The following is a 21,753-nucleotide window of genomic DNA, read 5'->3' as shown; positions in this document are numbered from 1 at the left end:
TTTGCCACCTAGTGCCAACAGGAAGTAAGACTTTTGTGCCAATCATCATTTGATGTGCATGACATTGCCCGACATGCACAAAGGTGCGAGGGCCCTTCAACGCTGCTTGCAGCTTTAATTTCGGATGCATTTCCTCACATTTCAATAGGGTCCTCGCAGCGCTTGGTGCTCGGGCCCTAAATATACAGAAGCAGCTTTGTCACATGGCTTGTTATTCTGCTGAAAGTAGCCATTAGAAGATATGTTGAATACAGCAATGAAGGATATGGTCAGCACACAGATAAGGACACATGGCTGAAGTTATGATATAGACTACCGCATATGAACCCACTATATGTAATACTGTTACAGGATTACAGTGTGGTGTAAAGACTTATGCTAGTCATACACATGTTGGAGATGCTGGGGATTGAACCCAGAACCCCAGAACCTCAGTGGTATTTCAACTGGCCAATGTGTGCCTTAGTACCTCTATGGATACTGATGATAGGATAGGGTAAGTTCTGTATATTATGATAGAAAATTGACAGTAATTATTCACTAAATTGTCAGTGTATTAGGTTCACCAAGCTAAAGAGATCAATTGTCTAACACAACAGTCTCTTCCACAGAAATCATCCTTAAGGTTCATGGGGCGCTGGAACCAATCCCAGCTGACATTGAGTGAGAGGCGAGTTTACAACCGGACAGACAACAGTCAGACAGACAAACAGAGAACACACAATCATAATGCCTCAGTTGTACCTGTAATTAGGATCGATTGAAATTATCAGCTTACCGTTTGAAACGTACAAAGTATTTGGGAATCAGTGACTTTGATCAAAACCTGTTTGCTTCATGTTTGCTCCTTTCCCACTTGAGTTGTCTGGGCACACTCTGAGCAGAGACTTGCCTGCATCAAAGGCTTATCCAACATTCCGGAACATGACTTGTCAAAGTGATGACACATCAAAGGACCTTTAGTGAAAAGTCTCATCAGGCACCAAGGGCCCAATCTCTGGATAGCGCTTATCCTTAAGGGGTGCAGGAGAGCTCCCAGTTGACATTGGGCAAGAGGTGGGGTAAAACCCTGGACTCCTCAACAGTCAATCACAGGGTCAATACATAGAGACCGACAACCACTCACACTCACACTCACCAGGCGGCTGGTCAAGCTGGTTAATAAGGCTGGCTCAGAGCTGGATACAAGTCTGGATTCACTGGGGATGGTGGTGGAGGGACGCACACAGTGCAAGCTGCAGGACATCATGGACAATGTCAGCCGTTGCATTCCTAAGAATGGAATAGATGGACGACAGACAGACAGACAATACAGAATCATAATGCCTCAGTCATCATCTGTAATGAGGACTGGATAGGTGGATGTATGGCTGGATGGAGGGACGGACATATGGATTGGCAGACAGATACCATTTTGATTTAATGACACACAGCACCACTGTGGTGTAAGGGCTTTTTGTGCTAAACATTAACTTGTTGGAGATGCTGGGGATTGAACCCAGGACCTTGTACATGCAAAGCACACACTCTACCACTGAGCTACATCCCCTCTCTTGTTTTGAGTATTTCAACTGCTCAATGAGTGTCTTCCTACCTCTATGGCTAGTCATGACAGGGTAGGGTGAGGAAGTTGTGTATGAAAGAAAATTGACAGTAGTTGTACACTAAGTTGTCAGCTTATTGCATGCACCAAGCTAAAACTGATGGTGTAACACAACAGTCTCTTCCTCTCTTCATGAATGTTACACAGTTGAGTTTATATTCAAACTGCTTAGAGAGATGTTGTTATGGTGTTAACATCACTGCCTCTGGGCTTCCTCAAGCAGCCAATTTCACCAAACACCAACAGCCCGATCTCTGGAGTATTTTACATTTACATATCCTACTCATCATCCATCTATAGCGCTTATCCTTAAGGGTCGCGGGAGAGCTCCCAGTTGACATTGGGCGAGAGGTGGGGTAAAACCCTGGACTCCTCAACAGTCAATCACAGGGTCAATACATAGAGACAGACAACCACTCACACTCACACTCACCAGGCAGCTGGTCAAGCTGGTTAATAAGGCTGGCTCAGAGCTGGCTACAAGTCTGGATTCACTGGGGATGGTGGTGGAGGGACGCACACAGTGCAAGCTGCAGGACATCATGGACAATGTCAGCCGTTGCATTCCTAAGAATGGGATAGATGGAAGACAGACAGAGAAAAGAGAATCATAATGCCTCAGTCATCATCTGTAATGAGAATTAGAATCAACTTTATTGGCCAAGTTTGAACAGGCAAACAAGGAATTTGACTCGGTGAAACTTGACTCTCTATGTACAGTGAGGAGAAAAATAGAAATCAACTACAACAATAGGAAAAGAACAGGACAATATAAACAGTATAGAACTCTTTAACAACAGTATGTACAATAGAGGTAGGTGTAGTGCAGAATTGCAGTGCAAAAATGTTGCAAATGTGCAGGGGTGTGGAACTATTGCACAGTGGATCCTGAGACTCTGAGGCTAGTGCGAGTTCATCAGGGTGACGGCCTGGAGGAAGAAACTGTCTCTGTGTCTGGTGGTTTGGGTGTACAGTGATCTGTAGCGCCTACCAGACGGGAGTGTGAGGGGTCTGCAGAGATGTTACCTGCCCTCCTCCTGACCCTGGACAGGTACAAGTCCTGGATGGAGGGCAGATCGGCCCCAATTATCCTCTCTGCAGATGAAGTGTTGGTTTTTTCCGAAAGAAAACAGGCAACTTCTCTCATTTAAGGTGTTTTAATATTTGTAAGAATAAAACATAAGCATGGCCATGGACTCAGTCTGTTCTCGGAAAACCACAGTCAGCAAGCTGTTAGTCTGTAGCCAACAGATAGCAGAGTGAGCCCCGGGCTCTGTGTGAGGCATCAATTTGTACATTCAGATATTGTGGATAGAATTGGGATTTGTTTTGACTAGGTGGGGGAGACCATGGTTTAGACTCAGCCCTCCCTTGTTGGTGCACAGGCTGGTCCCAGCCTCTTGGCATCAAGACCTTCATCCAGCATCTAGTGATTAAAAGTAGTATTAAAAGTAGTATTAAAATTCCCCACAATATCAAATCAAATAATTGAATAAAATCAATCAGAATTAGTGAACTGCTGATTGGAGTATTGACTCTTTATAGGATGGAGAAGCACAATCCATAATCCAGAAAAGAAAAACTTGTGTCCCAAACACCTAGGGGCCCACCTGGGAGGCGATGTAGCACCAGTCCTGGCTGCATCCACCTTTCAACTCGGAGGAGAATCAAAATAGAAATAATACAAAGTCGTCGCTTCACCGTCGGCCCCGAATGTCTAAACTAGCAGGAAACGCAGGAGTGTCGGTGCTCGGGGACAAGTCGCTGGAGTTTTACCGGGACCCGGTGAGCTTCTGCCGGCAGCGGATCGAGAAGCACCGGGGAAGAGTGTTCCAGTGCCGCCTGCTGAACAGACCGACCGCCTTCATCTGCTCCGTGCAGGGGATGAGAGAGCTGCTGTGTGGTGTGGTGTGTGTGTGTGTGTGTGTGTGTGTGTGTGTGTGTGTGTGTGTGTGTGTGTGTGTGATGAGACACTGCAGTTGCTTAGATATATTACAAATGTTTCCGTGTTTGACTTTATTGTTTGTTTTGTGACATTGTGAAGTGATGGTGAAGGTTATTTAGAGGGTTTATTTAACGTGTGACTGACTGGATAACTGTCGCACCTCCAGTGAAGCATCCTCAGTGTCTCTTTCCCTCCTGCTCACCTGCTTTGTTTGCAGCACTCATACACAGAATGAAACTCTGCCATGTCCTGTATGCTGTATGTGTACGTTTGTGATGAAGTTTACGTTGTGTGTTTCTGAGAAATCCCACTTATTTGTGAAGGATCCTACTGACTTGATGACCAACATGTATGGTGACACTGTTGTCACCACTAATGGTGAATACACTCACACACAAAACCTCCACAAGTGACAGTTGATTGACAGTTGAACTAATTGGTACTAATATTTAATATAGATATTTAATTGAAAGCTGAACATCTGTTCACATTAGATTGTGTGGTTGCATTTGACATTTGTGAGGATATGTATTTTATGATGTGGAGAATCCCGTGATTCATGGAACTTTTCTTATTTTGACTCTAGCTGTATATTTAGAGCCTTTGGTTCAGTGGGTGTCCGTGATGGCACCAAAAATAGTGGCAAGGATATTTGTTACACAACTGCAAAGCTTTATTGCTGCAGTAGTTGTAATGTGTCCATCAATGCTGAAGGTGTCTTGAGCAAGAACTGACCCAAATCCCCACAGTTATTATACTGCGTGTAATGTGGTGCAGCAAAATGCAAGACATACGTTTGCAGAACACCTTAGAATGACTTCATCTTGTTTGAGACTAAAAGGGGAGGGGTGATGCCATCGTGTGGCCTTATCATGCAATGAGATGAGCTGTGTCAGGTCATCTGTGAAGTCTTAAAGGTATAAAGAGGTAAGGTCAGTAATGAGAGTGAATACAGCTCAGGGAAAACAGAGAGACTGCACACATTAGTTTAAGTTGTGTGGATCAGCTGACAGTCACAGATGATCTTCCACATTTGAAGACAGATGTGAATACACCTGTGTTTACTAGACACTTAACGATGAAATGCCCATGAAAATATGTTACCTTGTATCGATTGCTATAATAACCTTCATGGGAAACTGACAGAGGCACTATTTCACACAGCAAATGCCATCCTGTGTTTAAATGAGCCTGTCTATAAGACTGCTCCCTGAACACACTGTGTAAAGACGATAATGAATGCACAATATCAGTGTTGATTTCTCTGATTCTTCTTCTTCTTATTGTTATTATTATTTCTTCAGTTTTATTGACAAGCAATTCCATGGTCATGCATTGGTCCTGTTTCTTTTTTTTGTCTGTTAGGCCACGAACAAGGAACCAGTCATTAGTTCAGTGCATGCAGCGCCACTATGTGGCCATTTCTAAGGTACTTTACATTACAGAGGTCTAAAATCAAACTTTCCCATGATTCCTCCAGACACATGAGTATTAATAGGCAATTAGATAAGACAGTTAGATGATGAGTTATCTCTGCTGGCAAAAAGTTCAAAATTATATAAATTCATGAGAATCTCAAATATTAAAGGTTTAGTATGCAGGATTTGAGAGGTCTATTGGGAATGAAATGTAATATAATTAATAATCATGTTCTCAGTAATGTATAATCACCATAAACCATGGTTGCAATCTGCAACTTTACTACAAGATTAAATTAAATCCTACACACTGCATCGTGCACATGAAATAATGTGTTTTCTAAACATTAAACCATGTAAACCTGTTTTTAGGAGGACCTCCAAATACAAGTATGAACCTGAAAATGAGCAGAATAGGGGACCTTTAAGGTTTTTCTTATATACTAATACACTTATCATATATGATGTACTCATGACTCATCTGACAGCAGCAGAAAGGGATTTATTAACCAACAGGAAATGGTTAATAGAACAAGCACAGCTCACACAGCATAAATAAAAGCAATAAAAATAAATAAATAAAAGCAATAAAAAAATAAAAAAAATAAAAAATAAAAACATGTTTAAAAGTCTGGAGGTTGAAGGGGAGGTATAGCACATCTAGCAGGAGCTAGAGTTTTAGGCTGGTGCTGGAGTTGATGGATGGCGGCTGACGTCGTGTCTCGGGACAGGAACTGTTGTTTGCAGCTACCTGGCAGAATGGAGAAGTGAATGAAAGGGGTTGCAGGCTGCAGGCAGAGGCTGCTAGAGTAAAATGTGCCTAATGTAGGCAGGAAGACAGGAATGGAACTGTACTTACCTACAAGGGGAGGATGCCAGGGGTTGCAGGTGAAGTTTTCACCTAGCTATCAGAGGCAGAGGTGGGTGCTCAGGATGATGCTGCCATGATCTCTGAGGGGAGGCAGAGGTGCAGGATGCTGGTAGGGATTGTAGGTGAGCTATGGGCTGACTGGAGGAAGAGGTGTAGGTTGCTGGAGTTTTGGCTGCAGTTCTGTGGTAAATTCTGCAGGTGGAGGCTGTGGCTGCATATGTCTGGCAGGTGGAGGTTTAAGATGCAACTTTCTGTCAGATTCTGCAGGTGGAGACTGTCGCTGCATGTGTCTGGCAGAGGTTACAGGTGGAGGCTTTTGCTGCAACTTTCTGTCAGATTCTGCAGGTGGAGGCTGTGGCTGCATGTGTCTGGCAGGTGGAGGTTTAAGCTGCAACTTTCTTTCAGATTCTGCAGGTGGGGGCTGTGGCTGCATGTGTCTGGCAGAAGTTACAGGTGGAGGTTTAAGCTGCAACTTTCTGTCAGATTCTGCAGGTGGAGGCTGTGGCTGCAGATGTCGGGCAGGAGTTACAGGTGGAGGTTTAAGCTGCAACTTTGTCAAATTTGACAGGTGGAGGCTGTGGCTGCATGTGTCTGGCAGAGGTTACAGGTGGAGGTTTAAGCTGTAACTTTCTGTCAGATTCTGCAGGTGGAGGCTGTGGCTGCATGTGTCTGGCAGAGGTTACAGGTGGAGGTTTAAGCTGCAACTTTGTCAAATTCGACAGGTGGAGGCTGTCGCTGCATGTTTCTGTCTGAGGTTACAGGTGGAGGTTTAAGCTGCAACTTTCTGTCAGATTCTGCAGGTGGAGGCTGTGGCTGCAGGTGTCTGTCTGAGGTTACAGGTGGAGGCTGTGGCTGCAGGTGTCTGTCTGAGGTTACAGGTGGAGGCTTTTGCTGCAACTTTCTGTCAGATTCTACAGGTGGAGGCTGTGGCTGCAGATGTCGGGCAGAGGTTACAGGTGGAGGTTTAAGCTGCAACTTTCGGTCAGATTCTGCAGGTGGAGGCTGTGGCTGCAGATGTCGGGCAGAGGTTACAGGTGGAGGTTTAAGCTGCAACTTTCGGTCAGATTCTGCAGGTGGAGGCTGTGGCTACATGTTTTTTGGCAGAAGTTACAGGTGGAGGCTTTTGCTGCAACTTTCTGTCAGATTCTGCAAGTGGAGGCTGTGGCTGCAGGTGTCTGTCTGAGGTTACAGGTGGAGGTTTAGGCTGCAACTTTCTGTCAGATTCTGCAGGTGGAGGCTGTGGCTGCAGGTGTCTGTCTGAGGTTACAGGTGGAGGCTGTGGCTGCAGTTGTCTGTCTGAGGTTACAGGTGGAGGCTTTTGCTGCAACTTTCTGTCAAATTCTGCAGGTGGAGGCTGTGACTGCATGTGTCTGGCAGAGGTTACAGGTGGAGGCTGTGGCTGCAGGTGTCTGTCTGAGGTTACAGGTGGAGGCTGTGGCTGCAGGTTTCTGTCTGAGGTTACAGGTGGAGGCTTTTGCTGTAACTTTCTGTCAGATTCTGCAGGTGGAGGCTGTGGCTGCAGGTGTCTGTCTGAGGTTACAGGTGGAGGCTTTTGCTGTAACTTTCTGTCAGATTCTGCAGGTGGAGGCTGTGGCTGCATGTGTCCAGCAGAAGTTACAGGTGGAGGCTGTGGATGCAGGTTTCTGTCTGAGGTTACAGGTGGAGGCTGTGGCTGCAACTTTTTGTCAGATTCTGCAGGTGGAGGCTGTGGCTGCATGTGTCTGGCAGAAGTTACAGGTGGAGGTTTAAGCTGCAACTTTCTGTCAGATTCTGCAGGTGGAGGCTTAAGCTGCACGTGTCCGGCAGAAGTTACAGGTGGAGGCTGTGGCTGCAGGTGTCTGTCTGAGGTTACAGGTGGAGGCTTTTGCTGTTTCAATTTGCAGCAGATTGACAGAGGAAATCGTGGTGGATGGCTGAAGTTGTAGGTGGAAACTGTCGTTGCAGCTTTCTGCAAGAATTTGCAGGTGGAGGATGTGACTGTTCTTGCAGAAGCTGTTGTGGAGGTTTGGCTGTAATTCTAAGCTAGAATCTGCAGGTGTAGGCTTCTCTTGCAGTTATCTGGCAGAGGTTACAGGTGGAGGCTTTTGCTGCAACTTTCTGTCAGATTCTGCAGGTGGCGGCTGTGGCTGCATGTGTCTGGCAGAAGTTACAGGTGGAGGCTGTGGCTGCAGGTGTCTGTCTGAGGTTACAGGTGGAGGCTGTGGCTGCATGTGTCTGACAGGTGGAGGTTTAAGATGCAACTTTCTGTCAGATTCTGCAGGTGGAGACTGTCGCTGCATGTGTCTGTCTGAGGTTACAGGTGGAGGTTTAAGCCGCAACTTTCTGTCAGATTCTGCAGGTGGAGGCTGTGGCTGCAGGTGTCTGTCTGAGGTTACAGGTGGAGGCTGTGGCTGCATGTGTCTGACAGGTGGAGGTTTAAGATGCAACTTTCTGTCAGATTCTGCAGGTGGAGACTGTCGCTGCATGTGTCTGTCTGAGGTTAAAGGTGGAGGTTTAAGCTGCAACTTTCTGTCAGATTCTGCAGGTGGAGGCTGTGGCTGCAGATGTCGGGTAGAAGTTACAGGTGGAGGTTTAAGCTGCAACTTTTGTCAGATTCTGCAGGTGGAGGCTGTGGCTGCAGGTGTCTGTCTGAGGTTACAGGTGGAGGTTTAAGCTGCAACTTTCGGTCAGATTCTGCAGGTGGAGGCTGTGGCTACATGTTTTTTGGCAGAAGTTACAGGTGGAGGCTTTTGCTGCAACTTTCTGTCAGATTCTGCAGGTGGAGGTTGTGGCTGCAGGTGTCTGGCAGAAGTTACAGGTGGAGGCTTTTGCTGCAACTTTCTGTCAGATTCTGCAGGTGGAGGTTGTGGCTGCAGGTGTCTGTCTGAGGTTACAGGTGGAGGTTTAAGCTGCAACTTTCTGTCAGATTCTGCAGGTGGAGGCTGTGGCTGCAGGTGTCTGTCTGAGGTTACAGGTGGGGGTTGTGGCTGCAGGTGTCTGTCTGAGGTTACAGGTGGAGGCTGTGGCTGCATGTGTCTGGCAGAGGTTACAGGTGGAGGCTTTTGCTGCAACTTTCTGTCAGATTCTGCAGGTGGAGGCTGTGGCTGCAGGTGTCTGTCTGAGGTTACAGGTGGAGGCTGTGGCTGCATGTGTCTGACAGGTGGAGGTTTAAGATGCAACTTTCTGTCAGATTCTGCAGGTGGAGACTGTCGCTGCATGTGTCTGTCTGAGGTTACAGGTGGAGGTTTAAGCCGCAACTTTCTGTCAGATTCTGCAGGTGGAGGCTGTGGCTGCAGGTGTCTGTCTGAGGTTACAGGTGGAGGCTGTGGCTGCATGTGTCTGAAGGTGGAGGTTTAAGATGGAACTTTCTGTCAGATTCTGCAGGTGGAGACTGTCGCTGCATGTGTCTGTCTGAGGTTACAGGTGGAGGTTTAAGCTGCAACTTTCTGTCAGATTCTGCAGGTGGAGGCTATGGCTGCATGTGTCCGGCAGAAGTTACAGGTGGAGGCTGTGGCTGCAGGTGTCTGTCTGAGGTTACAGGTGCAGGCTGTGGCTGCAGGTGTCTGTCTGAGGTTACAGGTGGAGGCTTTTGCTGTAACTTTCTGTCAGAGTCTGCAGGTGGAGGCTGTGGCTGCATGTGTCTGTCTGAGATTACAGGTGGAGGTTTAAGCTGCAACTTTCTGTCAGATTCTGCAGGTGGAGGCTCTGGCTGCAGATGTCGGGCAGAGGTTACAGGTGGAGGTTTAAGCTGCAACTTTTTGTCAGATTCTGAAGGTGGAGGCTGTGGCTGCAGATGTCGGGTAGAAGTTACAGGTGGAGGTTTAAGCTGCAACTTTTGTCAGATTCTGCAGGTGGAGGCTGTGGCTGCAGATGTCTGTCTAAGGTTACAGGTGGAGGCTGTGGCTGCAGGTGTCTGTCTGAGGTTACAGGTGGAGGCTTTTGCTGTAACTTTCTGTCAGATTCTGCAGGTGGAGGCTGTGGCTGCAGGTGTCTGTCTGAGGTTACAGGTGGAGGTTTAAGCTGCAACTTTCTGTCAGATTCTGCAAGTGGAGGCTGTGGCTGCAGGTGTCTGTCTGAGGTTACAGGTGGAGGCTGTGGCTGCAGGTGTCTGTCTGAGGTTACAGGTGGAGGCTTTTGCTGCAACTTTCTGTCAGATTCTGCAGGTGGAGGCTGTGGCTGCATGTGTCGGGCAGAGGTTACAGGTGGAGGTTTAAGCTGCAACTTTCTGTCAGATTCTGCAGGTGGAGGCTGTGGCTGCAGATGTCGGGCAGAGGTTACAGGTGGAGGCTGTGGTTGCAGGTGTCTGTCTGAGGTTACAGGTGGAGGCTTTTGCTGCAACTTTCTGTCAGATTCTGCAGGTGGAGGCTGTGGCTGCAGGTGTCTGTCTGAGGTTACAGGTGGAGGCTGTGGCTGCAGGTGTCTGTCTGAGGTTACAGGTGGAGGTTTAAGCTGCAACTTTCTGTCAGATTCTGCAGGTGGAGGCTGTGGCTGCAGGTGTCTGTCTGAGGTTACAGGTGGGGGCTGTGGCTGCAGGTGTCTGTCTGAGGTTACAGGTGGAGGCTGTGGCTGCATGTGTCTGGCAGAGGTTACAGGTGGAGGCTTTTGCTGCAACTTTCTGTCAGATTCTGCAGGTGGAGGCTGTGGCTGCAGATGTCGGGTAGAAGTTACAGGTGGAGGCTGTGGCTGCAGGTGTCTGTCTGAGGTTACAGGTGCAGGCTGTGGCTGCAGGTGTCTGTCTGAGGTTACAGGTGGAGGCTTTTGCTGTAACTTTCTGTCAGAGTCTGCAGGTGGAGGCTGTGGCTGCATGTGTCTGTCTGAGATTACAGGTGGAGGTTTAAGCTGCAACTTTCGGTCAGATTCTGCAGGTGGAGGCTGTGGCTACATGTTTTTTGGCAGAAGTTACAGGTGGAGGCTTTTGCTGCAACTTTCTGTCAGATTCTGCAAGTGGAGGCTGTGGCTGCAGGTGTCTGTCTGAGGTTACAGGTGGAGGTTTAGGCTGCAACTTTCTGTCAGATTCTGCAGGTGGAGGCTGTGGCTGCAGGTGTCTGTCTGAGGTTACAGGTGGAGGCTGTGGCTGCAGTTGTCTGTCTGAGGTTACAGGTGGAGGCTTTTGCTGCAACTTTCTGTCAAATTCTGCAGGTGGAGGCTGTGACTGCATGTGTCTGGCAGAGGTTACAGGTGGAGGCTGTGGCTGCAGGTGTCTGTCTGAGGTTACAGGTGGAGGCTGTGGCTGCAGGTTTCTGTCTGAGGTTACAGGTGGAGGCTTTTGCTGTAACTTTCTGTCAGATTCTGCAGGTGGAGGCTGTGGCTGCAGGTGTCTGTCTGAGGTTACAGGTGGAGGCTTTTGCTGTAACTTTCTGTCAGATTCTGCAGGTGGAGGCTGTGGCTGCATGTGTCCAGCAGAAGTTACAGGTGGAGGCTGTGGATGCAGGTTTCTGTCTGAGGTTACAGGTGGAGGCTGTGGCTGCAACTTTTTGTCAGATTCTGCAGGTGGAGGCTGTGGCTGCATGTGTCTGGCAGAAGTTACAGGTGGAGGTTTAAGCTGCAACTTTCTGTCAGATTCTGCAGGTGGAGGCTTAAGCTGCACGTGTCCGGCAGAAGTTACAGGTGGAGGCTGTGGCTGCAGGTGTCTGTCTGAGGTTACAGGTGGAGGCTTTTGCTGTTTCAATTTGCAGCAGATTGACAGAGGAAATCGTGGTGGATGGCTGAAGTTGTAGGTGGAAACTGTCGTTGCAGCTTTCTGCAAGAATTTGCAGGTGGAGGATGTGACTGTTCTTGCAGAAGCTGTTGTGGAGGTTTGGCTGTAATTCTAAGCTAGAATCTGCAGGTGTAGGCTTCTCTTGCAGTTATCTGGCAGAGGTTACAGGTGGAGGCTTTTGCTGCAACTTTCTGTCAGATTCTGCAGGTGGCGGCTGTGGCTGCATGTGTCTGGCAGAAGTTACAGGTGGAGGCTGTGGCTGCAGGTGTCTGTCTGAGGTTACAGGTGGAGGCTGTGGCTGCATGTGTCTGACAGGTGGAGGTTTAAGATGCAACTTTCTGTCAGATTCTGCAGGTGGAGACTGTCGCTGCATGTGTCTGTCTGAGGTTACAGGTGGAGGTTTAAGCCGCAACTTTCTGTCAGATTCTGCAGGTGGAGGCTGTGGCTGCAGGTGTCTGTCTGAGGTTACAGGTGGAGGCTGTGGCTGCATGTGTCTGACAGGTGGAGGTTTAAGATGCAACTTTCTGTCAGATTCTGCAGGTGGAGACTGTCGCTGCATGTGTCTGTCTGAGGTTAAAGGTGGAGGTTTAAGCTGCAACTTTCTGTCAGATTCTGCAGGTGGAGGCTGTGGCTGCAGATGTCGGGTAGAAGTTACAGGTGGAGGTTTAAGCTGCAACTTTTGTCAGATTCTGCAGGTGGAGGCTGTGGCTGCAGGTGTCTGTCTGAGGTTACAGGTGGAGGTTTAAGCTGCAACTTTCGGTCAGATTCTGCAGGTGGAGGCTGTGGCTACATGTTTTTTGGCAGAAGTTACAGGTGGAGGCTTTTGCTGCAACTTTCTGTCAGATTCTGCAGGTGGAGGTTGTGGCTGCAGGTGTCTGGCAGAAGTTACAGGTGGAGGCTTTTGCTGCAACTTTCTGTCAGATTCTGCAGGTGGAGGTTGTGGCTGCAGGTGTCTGTCTGAGGTTACAGGTGGAGGTTTAAGCTGCAACTTTCTGTCAGATTCTGCAGGTGGAGGCTGTGGCTGCAGGTGTCTGTCTGAGGTTACAGGTGGGGGTTGTGGCTGCAGGTGTCTGTCTGAGGTTACAGGTGGAGGCTGTGGCTGCATGTGTCTGGCAGAGGTTACAGGTGGAGGCTTTTGCTGCAACTTTCTGTCAGATTCTGCAGGTGGAGGCTGTGGCTGCAGGTGTCTGTCTGAGGTTACAGGTGGAGGCTGTGGCTGCATGTGTCTGACAGGTGGAGGTTTAAGATGCAACTTTCTGTCAGATTCTGCAGGTGGAGACTGTCGCTGCATGTGTCTGTCTGAGGTTACAGGTGGAGGTTTAAGCCGCAACTTTCTGTCAGATTCTGCAGGTGGAGGCTGTGGCTGCAGGTGTCTGTCTGAGGTTACAGGTGGAGGCTGTGGCTGCATGTGTCTGAAGGTGGAGGTTTAAGATGGAACTTTCTGTCAGATTCTGCAGGTGGAGACTGTCGCTGCATGTGTCTGTCTGAGGTTACAGGTGGAGGTTTAAGCTGCAACTTTCTGTCAGATTCTGCAGGTGGAGGCTATGGCTGCATGTGTCCGGCAGAAGTTACAGGTGGAGGCTGTGGCTGCAGGTGTCTGTCTGAGGTTACAGGTGCAGGCTGTGGCTGCAGGTGTCTGTCTGAGGTTACAGGTGGAGGCTTTTGCTGTAACTTTCTGTCAGAGTCTGCAGGTGGAGGCTGTGGCTGCATGTGTCTGTCTGAGATTACAGGTGGAGGTTTAAGCTGCAACTTTCTGTCAGATTCTGCAGGTGGAGGCTCTGGCTGCAGATGTCGGGCAGAGGTTACAGGTGGAGGTTTAAGCTGCAACTTTTTGTCAGATTCTGAAGGTGGAGGCTGTGGCTGCAGATGTCGGGTAGAAGTTACAGGTGGAGGTTTAAGCTGCAACTTTTGTCAGATTCTGCAGGTGGAGGCTGTGGCTGCAGATGTCTGTCTAAGGTTACAGGTGGAGGCTGTGGCTGCAGGTGTCTGTCTGAGGTTACAGGTGGAGGCTTTTGCTGTAACTTTCTGTCAGATTCTGCAGGTGGAGGCTGTGGCTGCAGGTGTCTGTCTGAGGTTACAGGTGGAGGTTTAAGCTGCAACTTTCTGTCAGATTCTGCAAGTGGAGGCTGTGGCTGCAGGTGTCTGTCTGAGGTTACAGGTGGAGGCTGTGGCTGCAGGTGTCTGTCTGAGGTTACAGGTGGAGGCTTTTGCTGCAACTTTCTGTCAGATTCTGCAGGTGGAGGCTGTGGCTGCATGTGTCGGGCAGAGGTTACAGGTGGAGGTTTAAGCTGCAACTTTCTGTCAGATTCTGCAGGTGGAGGCTGTGGCTGCAGATGTCGGGCAGAGGTTACAGGTGGAGGCTGTGGTTGCAGGTGTCTGTCTGAGGTTACAGGTGGAGGCTTTTGCTGCAACTTTCTGTCAGATTCTGCAGGTGGAGGCTGTGGCTGCAGGTGTCTGTCTGAGGTTACAGGTGGAGGCTGTGGCTGCAGGTGTCTGTCTGAGGTTACAGGTGGAGGTTTAAGCTGCAACTTTCTGTCAGATTCTGCAGGTGGAGGCTGTGGCTGCAGGTGTCTGTCTGAGGTTACAGGTGGGGGCTGTGGCTGCAGGTGTCTGTCTGAGGTTACAGGTGGAGGCTGTGGCTGCATGTGTCTGGCAGAGGTTACAGGTGGAGGCTTTTGCTGCAACTTTCTGTCAGATTCTGCAGGTGGAGGCTGTGGCTGCAGATGTCGGGTAGAAGTTACAGGTGGAGGTTTAAGCTGCAACTTTTGTCAGATTCTGCAGGTGGAGGCTGTGGCTGCAGGTGTCTGTCTGAGGTTACAGGTGGAGGTTTAAGCTGCAACTTTCGGTCAGATTCTGCAGGTGGAGGCTGTGGCTACATGTTTTTTGGCAGAAGTTACAGGTGGAGGCTTTTGCTGCAACTTTCTGTCAGATTCTGCAGGTGGAGGCTGTGGCTGCATGTGTCTGGCAGAAGTTACAGGTGGAGGCTTTTGCTGCAACTTTCTGTCAGATTCTGCAAGTGGAGGCTGTGGCTGCAGGTGTCTGTCTGAGGTTACAGGTGGAGGTTTAAGCTGCAACTTTCTGTCAGATTCTGCAGGTGGAGGCTGTGGCTGCAGGTGTCTGTCTGAGGTTACAGGTGGGGGTTGTGGCTGCAGGTGTCTGTCTGAGGTTACAGGTGGAGGCTGTGGCTGCAGATGTCGGGCAGAGGTTACAGGTGGAGGTTTAAGCTGCAACTTTTTGTCAGATTCTGAAGGTGGAGGCTGTGGCTGCAGATGTCGGGTAGAAGTTACAGGTGGAGGTTTAAGCTGCAACTTTTGTCAGATTCTGCAGGTGGAGGCTGTGGCTGCAGATGTCTGTCTGAGGTTACAGGTGGAGGCTGTGGCTGCAGGTGTCTGTCTGAGGTTACAGGTGGAGGCTTTTGCTGTAACTTTCTGTCAGATTCTGCAGGTGGAGGCTGTGGCTGCAGGTGTCAGTCTGAGGTTACAGGTGGAGGTTTAAGCTGCAACTTTCTGTCAGATTCTGCAGGTGGAGGCTGTGGCTGCATGTGTCGGGCAGAGGTTACAGGTGGAGGTTTAAGCTGCAACTTTCTGTCAGATTCTGCAGGTGGAGGCTGTGGCTGCAGATGTCGGGCAGAGGTTACAGGTGGAGGCTGTGGTTGCAGGTGTCTGTCTGAGGTTACAGGTGGAGGCTTTTGCTGCAACTTTCTGTCAGATTCTGCAGGTGGAGGCTGTGGCTGCAGGTGTCTGTCTGAAGTTACAGGTGGAGGCTGTGGCTGCAGGTGTCTGTCTGAGGTTACAGGTGGAGGTTTAAGCTGCAACTTTCTGTCAGATTCTGCAGGTGGAGGCTGTGGCTGCAGGTGTCTGTCTGAGGTTACAGGTGGGGGCTGTGGCTGCAGGTGTCTGTCTGAGGTTACAGGTGGAGGCTGTGGCTGCATGTGTCTGGCAGAGGTTACAGGTGGAGGCTTTTGCTGCAACTTTCTGTCAGATTCTGCAGGTGGAGGCTGTGGCTGCAGATGTCGGGTAGAAGTTACAGGTGGAGGTTTAAGCTGCAACTTTTGTCAGATTCTGCAGGTGGAGGCTGTGGCTGCAGGTGTCTGTCTGAGGTTACAGGTGGAGGTTTAAGCTGCAACTTTCGGTCAGATTCTGCAGGTGGAGGCTGTGGCTACATGTTTTTTGGCAGAAGTTACAGGTGGAGGCTTTTGCTGCAACTTTCTGTCAGATTCTGCAGGTGGAGGCTGTGGCTGCATGTGTCTGGCAGAAGTTACAGGTGGAGGCTTTTGCTGCAACTTTCTGTCAGATTCTGCAAGTGGAGGCTGTGGCTGCAGGTGTCTGTCTGAGGTTACAGGTGGAGGTTTAAGCTGCAACTTTCTGTCAGATTCTGCAGGTGGAGGCTGTGGCTGCAGGTGTCTGTCTGAGGTTACAGGTGGGGGTTGTGGCTGCAGGTGTCTGTCTGAGGTTACAGGTGGAGGCTGTGGCTGCATGTGTCTGGCAGAGGTTACAGGTGGAGGCTTTTGCTGCAACTTTCTGTCAGATTCTGCAGGTGGAGGCTGTGGCTGCATGTGTCGGGCAGAGGTTACAGGTGGAGGCATTTGCTGCAACTTTCTGTCAGATTCTGCAGGTGGAGGCTGTGGCTGCAGGTGTCTGTCTGAGGTTACAGGTGGAGGCTGTGGCTGCAGGTGTCTGTCTGAGGTTACAGGTGGAGGCTTTTGCTGCAACTATTTGTCAGATTCTGCAGGTGGAGGCTGTGGCTGCAGGTTTCTGTCTGAGGTTACAGGTGGAGGTTTAAGCTGCAACTATTTGTCAGATTCTGCAGGTGGAGGCTGTGGCTGCAGGTGTCTGTCTGAGGTTACAGGTGGAGGCTTTTGCTGCAACTTTCTGTCAGATTCTGCAGGTGGAGGCTGTGGCTGCAGGTTTCTGTCTGAGGTTACAGGTGGAGTTTTGGCTGTAACTTTCTGTCAGATTCTGCAGGTGGAGGCTGTGGCTGCATGTGTCCGGCAGAAGTTACAGGTGGAGGCTTTTGCTGTTTCAATTTGCAGCAGATTGACAGAGGAAATCGTGGTGGATGGCTGAAGTTGTAGGTGGAGGCTGTTGTTGCAGCTTTCTGCAAGAATTTGCAGGTGGAGGATGTGACTGTTCTCGCAGAAGCTGTTGTGGAGGTTTGGCTGCAGTTCTTAGTCAGAATCAGCAGGTGGAGGCTTTTGGTGGAGGCTCCAACTGAAGATGGAGTCAGCAGCTGCAGATTACTGGCAGAGTCTGAAGGTGGAGGTTCAGGCTGAATGTCTCTGCTAGAATCTGCAGGTGGAGGCTGTGGCTACAGGTTTGGTGGAGGAGGTTGCAGTTTAAGTATTTGTCTGCTGTCTGCAGGTGGAGGCTAGATCAGCAGACAGCTGCTGTAGTGTGAAGGTGGCTGTAAGATGGTATTGATGGAGGGTGGGTTGTGTCTATAGATGTCTTCCAGGTTCTGCAGGTGGAGCGAGGGGCAGCAGGTGGATGGTAAAAACTGCTAGCAGAAGCTGGAAACAGTGGGTGGCTGCTGCAGGCACAGAGGTGTGGCTGGTGAGTCGGGTGGTGGTGGTGGAGGCTGAGGAGAGAGTTTCTTATTAGAGATAATATTTACAGATTCAAACAAAAATCACAGTTCATAAAACTTACCATTACTTAAACTACTACTACTTAAACTACCACTAACACTATGACTATAACTAACACTATGACTAACACTAACACTACTACTACTAAATGATACTTATTGATTGCTTATTATTGATATATGATTGCACATCATCTAATTATTCTAACGCTGTTAGATTTAGTGCTTTTTGGGATTCTGAGGTTTTGGCTCATGTGAAACATCAATATCATGTTGGGGAGGAGAGATTCCAGCCCCGTATGCTTCAGCAACATGCAGACGTCCGTCTTCACTGGTAAAAGTTGTGAGTGTGGGACGATTCAGTCTCTCCCACAGCTTTTGTTTGATGCGACGCCCGAGGTCAAGGGAGTACGGGCGAGGCTGGCCATTCTTGTACCTGTGAGAGACAGAGAAAAGGATTCAATCATAACGATACGTGTGATCCAAAATCTTCTGCTCTTAAGTGTGAAAATCATCCGATTGAAAGAGTTCTGAGTTTTGACACAAACATACGTCAACATTTCATCGACAACTTGGTGGTAGATCCGCTGGTACTCTTCCACCGAATGGTTGTGGATCCTCAGTGGGCTGTCATCGCACCGTGGAGCAGGGGAGGGCTTGGGGCTAGTGGGCACACTTGAAACCACCGGCAGGTGGTCAGGCGGGATGGGAGACATCGGCCTTTGGTCCTCTAATGTGGAGGGCAGAGGAGGGGGAACCGGCCTTTGGTCCTCTAATGTGGAGGGCTGAGGAGGGGGAACCGGCCTTTGGTCCTCTAATGTGGAGGGCTGAGGAGGGGGAACCGGCCTTTGGTCCTCTAATGTGGAGGGCTGAGGAGGGGGAACCGGGTTCAGCACTTCAGGATGCTCATGCTGTTTGGAAGAACGAGCCACGGAGGTTCTCTTCCTCTTCTTGGAAGGGTTGGCCGCAGTAGCTGAGGGCTGGCGCTTTCTTTTTACACTTGGCACCTGTGGGCGGTCAGCAACACACGAGAGGATGTCAGGCTCCAGTAAACGTCTTACTTAACAACACTCTTTTATAATGTCACAAGACAGAAATCCACATCAAATGCACTGCGAAGGACTACTTTGTCCAATGTAAATAACTTTATTATATCCATTTTCTAGGATTTTTGAGACACACGCCTTCATAACATAGAAAACATGGAAATCAAATGCCTTACCTGGCAGTCTCTACAGCACCGACATGTGCTGTGGACTCCAGGCTGCGTCGCTCTTGCTGCCTGCCGCTCAGATCTTCTCTTTTCACTGTGGCTGTCACACTGCAACAATATAGCCTCATGTTAGATCGACGTTTCACAAACACAGTTAAAGTCCAATAGACTGTATTCGCGGCAGACATTTTGACTTGTCACAGCTTCTTTCTGCTTTTTGGTAACTTGTGTTAAACCAAAGCATTGAACAGAATAAGGTGTAAAATCAGCCATGTACACATCTCTGAAATACAGTCACAACCAACATGTTTTATTAAAATAACACATTATAGCAACAGTAATAATGAAAGAACTTATTATTAGACCTTTAGTGGAAGAAGGAGTCAAGGATTCAAGGAACTTGATTTGTCATACCAACAAACATTTACACATGGGGTGGTACGAAATTACACTCTCAGGTCCCAGTTTAAGCCACAATAAATATATAGAATAAAATATAGGTACCTCTAGGTAGAGGTATTAAGTGCTAAAATACAGTAACTAGAATACAGTAACTGCAGTCGTGTCATTGCAGACAGGCTGATCATTACACACTGACAGGAATCTCAGAGATCAGAGATGAGACATAAATTCAACTCTAGAAGAAAAAGCCAGGTGCACATCTGTGAAATACAGTCCTGACAATAAACCAATTTTAAATCTGACATTTTGTTTTTACAAAAATGTAGTAACTTGAAAAGACTGAGATGCAGAGAAACAGCAAAACATGACAGTTTATATCACATCGTGAGTGAAAACCAGCAGAACAACACATGGAAGTTGTAATAAACTCAATAAAGATTTCTCTTTTACCAGTAGTCATTTTTAATTAGTAATTAATTCGTTTTTGAAAACTACATAGAAAGTAAAACTTGCCAGAACTTTCTGTGACTGTTTGAAAGTTTGTGTATGTTTAAATGGTGATTTTATGAAAATGATGCACCTGGAGACAAAACATAGCAACCGTGGAATCCTGCCCGTCCATTCTGTTTACCAAATATTATTAAATAATAATAAGACAAGATCAATTAAAAAGTAATTCTGCCTCAATGTAAGTCTAAGTATATTATAAAGAATAAAGTGTCAGGATAAAATCAAGCTGACGTACATCAGTGGAATACAGTTTTGCTAATAAAGCAATTTTAAATTTGATACATTTTCTCTTAAGAAAATTAAACCATTTGAAAAGAAACTGAGATGCAGAAAAACATGAACACATGAAAATTGTAATAAGCTCCATGAAGATTTCTCTTTTACCAGCAGAGCAATTTTAAATTTGACAGTTTTGAAAACAACATAGAAACATTTGAAAAGAAAGGGAGATGCAGAGAAACAGCAAAATGTGTCAATTTATTTCACAGCGTGAGTGAAAACCAGCACAAAAACACATGAAAGATATAATGGAAGTTGTAAATCTGCACCTGTGTCTGCATCTCAGTTTCATTTGTGAATATGTGATAGAAAATAGACCTGATCTTCCCTTTGTCACATTTATTTTTAAGATATTTTGCTTAAAATACAGGCTATAATGTTTAATGAATGAATGTTTGAATTTATCTTGGATTTATTCTACTGATGAGAAAAAATAAAATCTCTTTTAGCCATTTCAGAGGAGCTAAGTGAATATTCACATCAGCTTTTCTTCAAATCCTTCTACAATATGACATATAGGCCTGTTATATACACTGTTGCCCTTAAAGTTGGAACAAAATGTTTTTTACCTCTTACCTTTACCTGATAATGTGATTTATTCTTGATAAATAAAGTGTATATCTTCTCAACTTTATTGATCAAACTCTTCCAAACATATCACAGTGAGACTTAAACCACAACGAACCTTTGCAAACTGTGTATTCTCCATGTCTGTGGGTCTGTTCATGTCAGAGCCTGTTAGCCATGTATCAGTGCAAACACATAGAAAAGTCCAAAATGTTCATAGCTTACATTTTCCATGTCGCAGGTCGGTAGTGTCTCTTTAGTTCGTTCGTCTGTTTGAGTCTTGAATACTTGTCAGGATAAAAGAAGTCCTCGGTGGAAGTGATAACTTTACAGAAATCCTCAAGTAAAACTTGCCAGAACTTTTAGTGACTGTTTGAGAGTTTGTGTATGTTTAAACGGTGATTTTATGAAAATGATGCACCTGGAGACAAAACATAGCAACCGTGGAATCCTGCCCGTCCATTCTGTCCACATGTGAGTTTACAGTCACATCTCACCTGTAACCTGTGAGGAAGATCAGGTCTATATGTGAGCACTGGTGGACTCCATGTTTGAATAAAACACTGCAGAAGTGCCCTCTTGGATGCCCCTTTGGTAGAGAACACATGACTGATGTACTGCTGTAATGCCATTTAGGCTGCACTACATGCTAGAAAATGAGTTGACCTCTATCTGCCTCTAATGGGTAAATAGTTCATAGTTCCCTGCATGTCTCAGTTTAATACATTTAGTGTAAATAACTAATAAAATCAAATTTTAGTGGAAATGTTTACAATTGCCAAAAAGAATTCAAAGAAGACCACAGAAGGTTTTATTTGATGCATCCTCTCATGCTTTAGTTACACTGCACCAAAGCCTGAATCAACCAGTTTAGTGTAAGTTAGCTGAATATAACTTTAGTGTAGTTAAATCTGATGAAGAAAGAAATCACATTGAATGTATGGATGGATTTTGTCTTGGAGCCTGTCCACACAAGATATTTGTTCATTTCAAAATAGCACTAATAGCACAAATTGTGTAATACATCTATATGTGAAGCCAATAAGAGTCTTTCAGAGACAGATAAATGGTAGTGGTACAGATCTGTGACTTTTCCTCAGACTGAAACAGTGAAATCGTACACAAAAGACCACTCAGTCTGACTAGTTAAACTGAGAAGTTTACTTTTGATACCTACTCCTCTCTACTCAGAGATTTCCACCTCTGCCTCAATACAATGGACATGAACTTTGGTTTTTCAGTGCTGACAGCGTAACTCAAGCCAAGTGTGAACATTAGGTTTTGTAGTTTAGGATCTCAATATATGACTTGTGCATCATTTCATACCATTTGTGCATCAAAAGCACTTTATCTGGTATGTCACACTCTCATCCTCAACCCTCTGCATTGCTCTCAGTCCCCATCTCCAGCAGCTGCTCCCTCCCCCCTCCTCCCTGCCATCCTCCACCTGTCCACCAGAGGCCCTCAGGACTCTCCCTCCTCTTCCTGTCACCTGACTTCCCCATCCATCCACCCACCACTTCTAACTTCCCTGCCTGCCTGTTGTGCCTGTTTTTCACTGCTCTCCTAGTTTTCACCCTTGGCTGCTTCATGACTCTGTAAGCTTATATATCTCCAGTTTCATTCATTAAATCATTAAACTGTATCAACTCTGCCTCGTCCGTGTTTGCGTAACATGCTGC

At 47.3% G+C, this 21,753-nt stretch overlaps 1 non-coding gene across 1 annotated transcript; it reads right to left on the bottom strand.

The window, feature by feature from the left end:
* Positions 1-1,477: 1,477 nt before the first annotated feature.
* Positions 1,478-1,549, bottom strand: trnaa-ugc (transfer RNA alanine (anticodon UGC)). Its single transcript has one exon. It is a non-coding gene; the product is annotated as a tRNA-Ala (tRNA).
* Positions 1,550-21,753: the final 20,204 nt, after the last annotated feature.

The sequence above is a fragment of the Pempheris klunzingeri genome, chromosome 10 (assembly GCF_042242105.1).
Source record: "Pempheris klunzingeri isolate RE-2024b chromosome 10, fPemKlu1.hap1, whole genome shotgun sequence".
In the NCBI taxonomy this organism is placed as follows: Eukaryota; Metazoa; Chordata; class Actinopteri; order Acropomatiformes; family Pempheridae; genus Pempheris; species Pempheris klunzingeri.
Note: the sequence above shows the minus strand (reverse complement) of the source record. Positions and strands in the feature narration are given on the sequence as shown.